This window comes from Nerophis ophidion, linkage group LG14, assembly GCF_033978795.1.
Source record: "Nerophis ophidion isolate RoL-2023_Sa linkage group LG14, RoL_Noph_v1.0, whole genome shotgun sequence".
Classification (NCBI taxonomy): Eukaryota; Metazoa; Chordata; class Actinopteri; order Syngnathiformes; family Syngnathidae; genus Nerophis; species Nerophis ophidion.
Genome location: NC_084624.1, coordinates 1,454,680 through 1,466,250, shown reverse-complemented (window position 1 = coordinate 1,466,250; position 11,571 = coordinate 1,454,680).

The window sequence follows — 11,571 nt, the reverse complement described above, 5'->3', positions numbered from 1 at the left end:
AGGATGCCACCCGAACGCCTCCCTAGGGAGGTGGTTAGGGCACATCCAACTGGTAGGAGGCCACGGGGAAGACCCAGGACACGTTGGGAAGACTATGTCTCCCGGCTGGCCTGGGAACGCCTCGGGATCCCCCGGGAAGAGCTAGACGAAGTGGCTGGGGAGAGGGAAGTCTGGATTTCCCTGCTTAGGTTGTTGCCCCCGCGACCCGACCTCGGATAAGCGGAAGAAGATGGATGGATGGACATTTTAAGATAGAAAGTGAATGAATTGATAACAATTGCTAAAATATTGAAGAGTAATAAATAAATAAATAAACGTTGCTTCTTCCTTCTCTTTTTCGGACATGTTGCATTACGCAAATGTAAACATGTGAGGTTCCTCAATGTAGATTGTTCAGCGTGTTTCAAACAAATAAACCCTAACTATAACTTTAGGGAAGGACCCTTGATGTTCCCATTTCACAAAGCAAAGTCATTCAGTGCTTTGTCACTTTTGCTCATTTCTCACATTAACCATGAGTCCTGTAAGGTTAGACATCCATCCATCCATTTTCTACCACTTGTCCCGCTCAGGGTTGTGGGGGGTCCTGGAGCCTATCTCAGCTGCATTCATGCGGAAGGCGGGGTACACCCTGAACAAGTCGCCACCTCATCACAGGGCCAACACAGATAGACAGACAACATTCACATTCACATTCACACACTAGGTTAGACATGTGCGTTTGAAAAAAAAGAAAAGAAAAGTTTGATTCCGCTTTCCGGAGCTCTGTAATGGAAGCGGTCCTGAGCGGCTGAAAATAGCCCCCAATCAATCCCCTGGCAGAATACGTATCTGTGCTGTTAAAACATATAAATGTGCGACGCACAGGGCGGATCAATGAGTTCCAAAAGCATCAATATGAACACGCCGCTTGGCAGGAACAAGTGTTCCCCATTGGCTCGTACTTATTTCCTGCCCAGAGGGCTGTCCGGCATTGGGCCTCCCGGGAAAGTTTGCTCATGAAAACAAAAGAGAGAGAGAACGAGAGCGAGAGAGAGAGAGAGAGAGAGGGAAGTTGATCTTCAATGGAGAAGACGATATTCAATCAGCACTGACAGCATTAAAACATTTCAGACTGATTTAGATGTTGTGGTCGACGATTAGCATGGAAAGCTGTAGGCTGCCAATTGGTTGGAATGGATAGCTTGCTCTTCAACTCGCAGAAAGCGAGATTCAACGTCACGATAACGGCAAAACTTAAAGGGGAACATTATCAGCAGACCTATGTAAGCGTCAATATATACCTTGATGGTGCAGAAAAAAGACCATATATGTTTTTAACCGATTTCCGAACTCTAAATGGGTGAATTTTGGCGAATTAAACGCCTTTCTGTTCATCGCTCTTTTTGCGATGTCAGAATGTGACGTATCCAAGGTAACACACCCACCATTTTCCTTTTCAACACATTACAAACACCGGGTCTCAGCTCTGTTATTTTCCGTTTTTTCGACTATTTTTGGGAACTTTGGAGACATCATGCCTCGTCGGTGTGTTGTCGGAGGGTGTAACGACACTAACAGGGAGGGATTCAAGTTGCACCACTGGCCCGAAGATGGGAAAGTAGATATTTTACCGGCGATGACAGACATGGCACAGAGATGTGTGGATAACCTGCAGATGCATTTGCAACAATAAATTCAACGAAATCACAAAGGTGAGTTTAATTGATGTTGACTTATGTGCTAATCAGACATATTTGGTTGCGGCGTGACTGCCAGCTAATTGATGCTAACATGCTACGCTAATCGACGCTAACATGGTATTTACCGGCGGTGCTAAAGCAGACATGGCACAGAGATGTATGGATAACCTGCAGATGCATTTGCAACTATAAAGTCAACTAAATCACAAAGGTGAGTTTTGTTTATGTTGACTGCCAGCTAATCGATGCTAACATGCTACGCTAATCGATGCTAACACGCTATTTACCGGCGGTGCTAAAGCAGGGATGGCACAGAGATGTATGGATAACCTGTAGATGCATTTGCAACTATATTACGTTTCCTTCCACCCACATTTAATGCAAAAAAAACACTTACCAATCGAAGGATTTAAGTTGCTCCAGTGTCACGCGATGCAAAAGTCCTGATCGTTTGGTCCACACATTTTACCGGCGATGCTAACGCAGCTATTCGCCCATGCTATGGCTATGAATAGCGTCAATAGCTATTTGCTCAATAGCGTCAGTTTCTTCTTCAATACTTTCATACTACAACCATCCGTTTCAATACATGTGTAATCTGTTAAATCGCTTAAATCCGAGTCTGAATCCGAGCTAATGTCACTATATCTTGCTGTGGTATTCCCATTGTTTGTTTACATTGGCAGCACTGTATGACGTCACAGGGAAATGGATAGTGGCATCGCAAATAGCGAAAATCAAGCCCTTTATAGCTTTTTTTAGGGATATTCGGGGAACGGTAAAATTTTGAAAAAAACTTCAAAAAATACAACAAGCCACTGGGAACTGATTTTTATTGTTTTTAACCCTTTTGAAATTGTGATAATGTTCCCCTTTAAAGTAAACATCGCTTTTTTAAAGGCCTACTGAAAGCCACTACTAGCGACCACGCAGTCTGATAGTTTATATATCAATGATAAAATATTAACATTGCAACACATGACAATACGGCCGCTTTAGTTTACTTAATTGCAATTTTAAATTTCCCGGGAGTTTTTTCTTGAAAACGTCGCGTAATGATGACGTGTACGCGTGACATCACGGGCTGTTAGGGAATATGAGCGCTGCACACACACACACAGCTAAAAGTCGTCTGCTTTAACAGCAGAATTACACAGTATTTTGGACATCTGTGTTGCTGAATCCTTTGCTATTTGTTCAATTAATATTGGAGAAGTCAAAGTAGAAAGTTGGAGTTGGGAAGCTTTTGCCTTTAGTCACACAAACACACGGTGATTCCTTGTTTAAAATTCACGGATGTGAAACTTTCCTATGGATCACAGCGGACATGGATCCCGACTACATGTCAACCAGCAGGTTTCGGTGAGAAAATTGTGGTAAAAAGTCGCTTCTTACCGGGGATATCAGCTGAGCTTGTGCCGCCCATAAAGCTGCCGTCGACTTCCCTGAGACACTGCACGTCAACACCCGGCCGTGGACACACACCTCAGACTATCAGGTACTGTTAAACTCACTAAAACACTAGCAACACAATAGAACGATAAGGGATTTCCCAGAATTATCCTAGTAAATGTGTCTAAAAACATCAGAATCCGTCCCAATGCAATCACGTTTTTTTTTGTAACTTTTTTTTTTCTTCCTAGTCCGTTGCTATCAATATCCTCAAACACAAATCTTTCATCCTCGCTGAAATTAATGGGGAAATTGTCGTTTTCTCGGTCCGAATAGCTGTTTTTGTTGGAGGCTCCCATTATAAACAATGTGAGGAGGTGAGAAGCCCTCACCCTTGTGACGTCATCGTCTGCTACTTATGGTACAGGCAAGGCTTTTCTATTAGCACCGAAAGTCGCGAAGTTTATCGTGGATGTTCTCTACTGAATGCTTTCAGCAAAAATATGGCAATATCGCGAAATGATCAAGTATGACGCATAAAATGGACCTGCTATCCCCGTTTAAATAAGAACATCTCATTTCAGTAGGCCTTTAAGGAATTGTCAAAAAAAATAGGACTTTGTGCTCTTTTCAACGTCACATTCAAGCACGTTTGCAAGCATCAGTGGTCAACCGAGATCAAGAATAAAGCAATTTGTGTGCTTGTTGGCAAATTTCGCTTCATCAGCACCTTGGTATTCACAGAATTATTGCTGAATTGTTAAGAATGTGCACTTCATACCACAGTAAACACTAAGTTATCGCTATTCATTGGTTCCCAGCCTAACTGTGGTAAATTATTTCGGACGCTTATAAAATCGATTAGTAAATGTCAATAATCCATCCATCCATTTTCTACCGTTTGTCCCTTTTTTGTGGTCACGAGGGGCGCTGGAGCCTATCACAGCTGCATTCGGGCGGAAGGCAGTGTACACGGTGGACAAGTCGCCACCTCATCACAGGGCCAACACAGATAGACAGACAACATTCACACACTAAGGACCATTTAGTGTTGCCAATCAACCTATCCTCAGGTGCATGTCTTTGGAGGTGGGAGTGGCCTATCCCCAGGTGCATGTCTTTGGAGGTGGGAGGGGCCTATCCCCAGGTGCATGTCTTTGGATGTGGGAGGGGCCTATCCCCAGGTGCATGTCTTTGGAGGTGGGAGGGGCCTATCCCCAGGTGCATGTCTTTGGAGGTGGGAGGGGCCTATCCCCAGGTGCATGTCTTTGGAGGTGGGAGGGGCCTATCCCCAGGTGCATGTCTTTGGAGGTGGGAGGAAGACGGAGTACCCGGAGGGAACCCACACAGTCATTGGTAGAACTTGCAAACTCCACACAGAAAGATCCCAGGACTACTCAGGACCTTAGTATTGTGATGCACACGCACTAACCCCTGTGCTGACCAATCATTGGATGAATACTCGACTTTGTACCGACTTTTGAGCTTCCACAAGATAATTGGATGACCAATCTGGGCTGAATCCCTTTTTGATTGACAGCAAAATAAGCGAATCAGCAATCTTGAAATATAAGGCTGGCTGAGTTTACCCCGCGTAAATTTTGTCGACAAGAGTACCTCAGATAAATTAAAAAATGCCTTTAGCCACTGCGTGTCGACCACTGAACATCGTTGAAGACAAAGTACGACAATATGTCGTGAATATCGCCACAGGCGACTCCTCGCACAAACTACCTTTGAGGGGAACAACTACAACAAGGATAAAGGAACTGTACTTACCATGAATTGATTAACGTGGACTCCGACTTAAAGAAGTTGAAAAACGTATTCTGGTGTTACCATTTAGTGGTCAAATGTACAGAATATGTACTGTACTGTGGAATCTACTAATAAAAAGTTTAATTCAATCAATACTGCCCACACAAGAGCAGCAAGTTACAACTATTGGCTGATCCTGAATTTATTGTTCTTACCGGAGACCATAGGATCTCCGTAAGTACCGTATTTTTTGGACTATAAGTCGCAGTTTTTTTCATAGTTTGGCGGGGGGGTGCGACTTATACTCAGGAGCGACTTATGTGTGAAATTATTAACACATTACCATATAATATAAAATATTATTATTTAGCTAATTCATGTAAGAGACGAGACGTATGGGATTTAGCGATTAGGAGTGACAGTTTGGTAAAGGTATAGCATGTTCTATATGTTATAGTTATTTGAATGACTCTTACCATAATATGTTACGTTTACATACCAGGCACCTTCTCAGTTGGTTATTTATGAGTCATATAATGTACACTTTTTCAGCCTGTTGTTCAATATTCTTTATTTATTTTAAATTGCCTTTCAATTGTCTATTCTTGGTGTTGGGTTTTATCAAATAAATTTCCCCAAAAATGCGACTTTACTCCAGGGCATTTTTGGCAGGTGCGACTTATACTCCGAAAAATACGGTAGTCACAACTACCTTGGAGTAGCTGCATATCTAATAGATAAACAGTGGAAACTACAATCCTTTGCTTTGGACATTTTAAAAACTGAAGAAAGACATTTTGCTGAAGCATGCACAAGTCAGTTCCTTCAAGTTGCTAAAGACTGGAATATCACCGAGAAGGTCAGTACATTAGCGACAGACAGCGCACACAACATGGTTGCTGCTGCAAGAGGTTTAGCATTTCAACATCTGCAGTGTGTCGCCCATGCTGTACAGAGAGCTAGCACCGTGGCGTTGTGTGATAGTGGATTTAATGTGCCGTTAGTTGAATGCCGCTAAATTGTGGGACATTTCAAGCACAGCCCTGCTTATACATCGGAGTTGAAAGCACAACAAGTAGCACATGGCAGAAAGGAGGAGGTACTTGTCCAGGACCTGCCTACACGCTGGAGTTCGACTCTGGCAATGATCAAGTGGATCCAGCACAACAAGGAGCCACTGAGAGCAACATTGGCCCAGCAGAAGCACAAATCATCTCTCTTAACGCCAGTACAACTTGACAAGTTGGAAAAGCTAGAGGTGTTGTTGGAGCCTTTCAGGTAAAGTGTTCTTATTTGTAGTATTTAAAACATTGTATTATTTAGTATGTTTGTTTTTGCACCTAAGGTACATCAAATAGCTCCTTGGTGGGTTAAAGTATTTGTCCTGTTCTATTGTGCTCTCTGCGCTCTGCCATCTCCTGCGTACATTGGAGGTGTCCGATGTTGATCCGGATTATATACTCCGCTACAAGGCTGTATTTAGAACAGATCTCAACAAAAGAAAAGAGAACTTGAACCTGGCTCAATTAAAAGGTACAGTATCAACTGCTTTAGATCCCAGGTTGAAGGACATTCGATGCTCGCCACAGGCAGAAGAGGGCGAGGTGTGGCAAACTTTGAGTGAAATGCTAAAAGAAGGTGCACTTCAACCCCAGGGGTTCATGGATGTAACGGAACAAGAACCACCACCAAAAAAGATCTCGTTCTTGCTCATGGGATCAGAGTCAGATTCAGAGGACGGGGGAACAGGCACAGACAATGTACGACAGATACAAGGCTGGGAGTATTGACACATGTCCCTTGGATTGGTAGTTACAAGGACCTTACTCCCGGAGATGAGTGCCATGTACACAGCTCGCTGCTTAAAGCAAGTACGCAACATCCTGAAGGACAGATATCACCCAGCACAGGGCCTCTTCAACCTGCTACCTTCTGGAAGGATGTAGAGATCGATTCGCGCCAGGACCACCAAAATGTCTCATAGTCTGTATCCCCAGGCTGTGAGACTGCTAAATGAACAGCCTGCCCCTTTCCTGCCCCGGACCATCTTATTAGCTCACTCTTCACCACCTCAATTAATGTGCTCTGGACATTGCATTGCTGTAACATCAACGCAACACCCATCAGACATCTGACTGTTCCCACCCCCACACCTCTCTATTCGCCATCTTCTTGACAATGCTAAACTGTAAACTATGGTCAACCTGTACATCAATACAGTTTCTATGCCGCTAGACAAAGCTCAAACAAAATCTCGTTGACTTGTATGGCTTAAGTGTGATGACAATGACAATAAAGGAATTGATTGATTGATTGATTGATAGTTATCACATAGTTGTGCCTATAGTGAAATGGAATATTTTGCACGAAAAAACGTAGCTTCCCCTGCTTCCATTGTACTTTGTGAAATATCTTATTCATTTGCAGGTCACATTGTACAAAAAAAAGAGATCAGCGCTGTCATCTGAAAAATGCAAATAGGCCTGTTTGTTGAAACAACTGTTTAAAGAAAGTAAATGCAGACGTAAATGGTGCACTGTGTTGAGTTGTTTAAAGGGGAACATTATCAACAAACCTATGTAAGCGTCAATACATACCTTGATGTTGCAGAAAAAAGACCACATATTTTTTTAACCGATTTCCGAACTCTAAATGGGTGAATTTTGGCAAATTAAACGCCTTTCTGTTTATCGGTCTTTTAGCGATGACGTCAGAACGTGACGTCACCGAGGGAATACATTTTCACATTACAAACACCGGGTCTCAGCTCTCTTATTTTCCGTTTTTTCGACTATTTTTTGGAACCTTGGAGACATCATGCCTGGTGGGTGTGTTGTCGGAGGGTGTAACAACACTAACAGGGAGGGATTCAAGTTGCACCACTGGCAAGAAATCTGCCGCCAGACCCCCATTGAATGTACCAGAGTGTCTTCACATTTGACCGGCGATGCTAAGACGGACATGGCACAGAGATGTATGGATAACCTGCAGATGCATTTGCAACCATTAAGTCAACGAAATCACAAAGGTGAGTTTTGTTGATGTTGTTGACTTATGTGCTAATCAGACATATTTGGTCACGGCATGACTGCCAGCTAATTGATGCTAACATGCTATGCTAATCGATGCTAACATGCTATTTACGCTAGCTTTATGTGCATTTGAAACGAGATACCCACATTTAATGCAAAACAAAAACTTACCAATCGACGGATTTAAGTTGCTCCAGTGTCACAAGATGCCAAAGTCCTGATCGTTTGGTCCGCACATTTTACCGGCGATGCTAATAAGGCAGCCATGCTATGGGCCACTTCATTAGGTACACCCATGCTATGGCCGAATAGCGTCAATAGCTATTCGCTCAATAGCTTCAATTTCTTCTTCAATTTCGTTTTCGCTATCTGCCTCCATACTCCGACCATCTGTTTTAATACATGCGTAATCTGTTGAATCACTTAAGCCGCTGAAATCAGAGTCTGTGTCGAGTTGAAAACGTTGCGGTATGAGGCGTGCGTTTGACGTCTCGGGTTGTAGCGGACATTATTTCCCAGCCCGATCCAAGCTATAAGTAGTCTTAATCGCATAGTTACACAGTATTCTGGACATCTGTGTTGCTGAATCTTTTGCAATTTGTCCGATTAATAATGGAGAAGTCAAAGTAGAAAGATGGAGGTGGGAAGCTTTTAGCCTTTAGCAACACAAACACAGCCGGTGTTTCCTTGTTTAAAATTCCCGGAGGAGAAGCTTTACTGTGGATCAGAGCGGTCAGGCGAACACGGATCCCGAACACATGTCAACCGGCAGTTTTCGGTGAGAAAATTGTGGTAATAAGTCGGTTCTTACCGGAGATCAGCGGAGCTTCTGTCCTGCTGCAGCTGCCGTGACTTCCCTCAGAGAATTTGGCGTCAACACACCCGTGGCCACACCCCTCGGACTTTCAGGTAATATTTAACTCACTAAAATACTAGCAACACAATAGGCAGATAAGGGATTACCCAGAATTATCCTAGTAAATGTGTCTAAAAACATCTAAATCCCTCCCACTGAAATCGCCTTTTTTTCCCCCCCTAGTCCTTCACTCTAAATTTCCTCATCCACGAATCTTTCATCCTTGCTCAAATTAATGGGGAAATTGTCCCTTTCTCGGTCTGAATAGCTCTGCTGCTGGTGGCCATGATTGTAAACAATGTTCAGATGTGAGGAGCTCCACACCCCGTGACGTCATGCGCACATCGTCTGCTACTTCAGGTCAAGGCAACGCTTTTTTATTAGCAACCAAAAGTTGCGAACTTTATCGTCGATGTTCTCTACTAAATACTTTCAGCAAAAAATATGGCAATATCGCGAAATGATGAAGTATGACACATAGAATGGAACTGCTATCCCCCTTTAAATAAGAACATCTCATTTCAGTAGGCCTTTAAGCAGTGGCACAAACATTCATATCATTTCAAACCAGAAAGTGCAAGATTGTCAGAGACATTTTAAAACAAGCTATGAGTGCACTTTTGTGCATGATGTCACTAAGATGACATATCAAAACAACACTAAATTAAAGTGCATTTTTTGTACAGAACGCCACTACAATAGTTTAAAACAAATAAAGTGCAGTTTTGTGCATGATGTCACAAGATATTTCAATATCAGTCAAATAAAAATGAGCTGCGTAACAGAAAATCAAATAGTGTATGTCCTTTGCTATGTTGTAGGTTCCTGCGGACGTCATTAAATTCTGTTGTTGACTATTTTTTCATACGATCTGGAAATGGTTGCTTCGGCATTTTGTAGGTATGGCTACGAACAGAGATGTTGACATGCAGTTTCAAGCACTTTTCATTCTGTAGCGAGGGACTTTTCAAATGATGCTAGAAATTAGCAGTAGTTGCTACTTTAACGCTTTTGCCGCACGCTTGTTCGACATCTTCCCACTTGAAGCCAAACCACCGCCAGATGATGGATCCCGTGCTGTTTTTCTTACGAATTAATTCTTCCTTCATTTGTTACCAGATTTGAACCTTCTCTCTCTCGTATTACCACTCGCACCACTCTGCTAGCATCACAGCTAATGTTACCCATGCTGCTACCTCTCATGCGAGAGCGTATGACCTGACAGTACGTGACGTATGTAAGGAGGTGCGCTTGTCTGTGAGAAGAAGAGACAGGAAAGAGTGATAAAAGCCCGCAGTGTAGTGCCTGCAGCTAAAAGTGACTGCGTGAGAACGTACACTCGAATATCATATAGTCATTTTCTATATCGCACAGAGACAAACCCGATATATCGAGTATATCGATATATCGCCCAGCCCTAACTAGAACTAAGGTTGGGAAGCAACAACAGGCTTCAGGACAGCTTAGTGGTTATCATCACAGAATCGTGGTTACAACTGCTCATCTCCAACATAGCTGTTCATAATAATAATACATTTTATTTGTACTGCACTTCACAACAAATCTCAAAGTTTAACTAACAGGCTGCAGCCGGCACCGCTTTGATCGCATCAAAGATTCTGTAAAGAGCAGAAGGGGCCGGCTGTGCATCGCTACACAATACAAGATTGGAGTACTAACTGTAAATGTCTCAACACCCACTGCTGTCTGAATCTGGAGGCCATCTCAGTGGTATGCAGACCTTTCTACGTACCCAGGGAGGTCACTACTGTAATTCTACCAGCTGTTTATATACCACCCCCCAGCCAACGTTAGCTTTACACTCTCCCTACAGCACGATGCTATCTACAAGCAGATGCAGGAGCATCCCAGCAGGAACAAAACATTGATACAAGTTCTTTAAAACTGACTTTGAAACAACGTTGCAAATTAGTTGTATCTGTAAATCGAGTCAGAGTTGGTGTCTAACGTTGGATCCACGTTGTTGGCTGGGAAATAAATGGGTTTAATGACCAAATTTAATTGGTCAAATCAACGTCACAACCTGACAATGAATAAAAGTTGTTAAAATACATGTTGTTTCAACGTTGTATTTAAGTTGTAAAATATTGGTTGGAAAATGATCAAATTTAATGGTCGAATCCACGTCAGAACCTAACATTGATTAAACGTCGTCAAAAAGCATGTTCCAACGTTAGGTTTGAGTTGCTTATAGTCAGGACCTAATCCAACAAGTTCTCAACGTTGTTTTAATGTATTTATACCTGCTGGGCTTTGTGGTAGCTAGAGACTTGAATAATGCCTGCTTGAATAATGTGCTCTCCAGATTTATGCAATGCGCACACACTGCCCGACTCGAGGCGAGAAACACCTGGACCAGGTTCACTCTAATCTGAAGCGAGCCTACAAGACAGTTCCTCTCCCACACCTGGGCAGGTCTGACCACCTCTCCCACCTCATTGTTCCTGCCTACACCAACCTCCAGAAGAGTAGAAAACCTATGACCAGGACTGTTAAGACCCGGTCAGAGGGGTCACTCTTGCAGCTGCAGGACTGTTTCCAGACCAGGCCATCGTCAGTGTTCGACCATCTGGAACAGGGGTAGGGAACCTATGGCTCTAGAGCCAGATGTGGCTCTTTTGATGACTGCATCTGGCTCTCAGATAAATCTGACATTGCTTAACGCGATAATTATGAATAATTTCGCTGGTAATCACAGTGCAAAAAATAACGTGCAAAGTATAAAACATTCTCATGCATTTATATCCATCCATCCGTTTCCTACCGCACCTGTTCAAGAAGTCGCATTAATGGAAAGAAGTATTTTATGTCATGATGGGGGGGAAGATGG